At 41.8% G+C, this 1,563-nt stretch overlaps 1 pseudogene; it reads right to left on the bottom strand.

Annotated features, from left to right (window-relative positions):
* Positions 1-202: 202 nt before the first annotated feature.
* LOC102434844 lies at positions 203-1,187 on the bottom strand (annotated as a pseudogene).
* Positions 1,188-1,563: the final 376 nt, after the last annotated feature.

Here is a 1,563-nt window from a genome sequence, read left to right as displayed (position 1 = left end):
TTTTATGTTATTTTTCTTGGCTCTCTGTTTCTCTACTTTGGCTCCTTCAATAACCATGTTTGTCAGATTGGTTCTTACTATCGCTGTGATCAGGTTTGTGGGAATGTTCTTTGCTCCTGCTATGCTTTCTTTGCTGGGGCTGTGCTCCCATTTTTAATTTTTTTTCAACACTGTCAGCTCTTCCTTGACTGCCACTGTGACTTCATGTATTTGACTTCTCCCCACTTTCACTTTTGTGCTTACTTGATTTGTCTTTGCTCCTGCGTCTACTCCCTTTCCTTGTGTCCCTGCTTCTACTCCTACTTCGATGTTTCCTTTCTCTGCTTCTGCTTCTACTGTGTTGTTTCTCTTTCTTGGAATCTTTTCCTTTTTTCCTTCCTTCCTTCCTTCCTTCCTTCCTTCCTTCCTTCCTTCCTTCCTTCCTTCCTTCCTTCCTTCCTTCTTTCCTTCCTTCCTTTCTCTTACAATCTAGTAGCTAGTGTACTTTTTCTCTTTCTAATTCTTGGTCAGAACCACAACACCCATGGACCTCCAATGATGGCTTTTCCATCTTGATCTCCTTAGGGACCTTGAAGTCTGCATTCAACATGTCTGTCTATTTCCTCAATGCCTTCCTTCCCATCTTTCTTGATTTTTCTAGGCCAGTGTTTAATCTACTGATCCAAATTCTTCTGAACTAGAACTGGAATTCTTGGAAACAGAGTAGAAAATCACTCCAGTTTTGTGAGAAAAGACCTAAATATTTCTTCAATGGCAATTACACAGCCTCCATCAGACTTCATATCTAGGTCCTCTTCCTCATCAAGGAAGGATTCAAGACATCCCATAGATCCCAGAGGACTGTGTACCTATATACATAAGGCCAACTGCTCTAATATATGGAGTCTCTGTGTGTTTTGAGACCCAATCACTTGCTCGAGTTAACTTCAGAGTAAATAATTTGTATAACAGGCAAAAAACTGTAGAAACAATTCCTCCTGTTCCAACACCTCGAACTTCTACTGACCCCTGTCTTCCCCGCTTCCCTTCTCCCAAGGTTCAACATGTGTGACCTTAAAGTGGATCTCATTCACCACCTCCTGGTAGGCTGATGAAAGGAAATTGATCAAGATCATGGGTTTGATGAGGTCCGTAGCCTTCTTGTTGCCCCACAGCAGTGGCACATTGCCCTGCTTGCTCCACACCATCACTTGGTGGCACACTGAGGTGCTGCTGCTGCTGCCCTGCTAAGTTTACCTTATGCATAGGAGGAAGATCATCAAGCTTTACAAAATGAAGTTCAAAAATACTCGGGGGAGAAGAAAAGGTTGAACAGTTTGCTGTTGTAGAAAAGCAAATGTGAGTTTGGGTCGGTAGGTATTTTAGCAGGAAAATAAAATATAGGCTATTATCTACTTCTGCTTACAATGGGTCACACTTAGATTCAGTGCAGGTGTCTACACTAGACTCTACAACTGGGATAGCCAAGAAGAATTTGGAGTGATCAGAGAAGGTCAAGAGTACTTTAATGTTGGATGATAACACTATCAGTAAAGGTAAAAGTACCTACGATTTTGTTGGTCT

The sequence above is a fragment of the Myotis lucifugus genome, unplaced genomic scaffold (assembly GCF_000147115.1).
Source record: "Myotis lucifugus unplaced genomic scaffold, Myoluc2.0 scaffold_220, whole genome shotgun sequence".
Classification (NCBI taxonomy): Eukaryota; Metazoa; Chordata; class Mammalia; order Chiroptera; family Vespertilionidae; genus Myotis; species Myotis lucifugus.
Note: the sequence above shows the minus strand (reverse complement) of the source record. Positions and strands in the feature narration are given on the sequence as shown.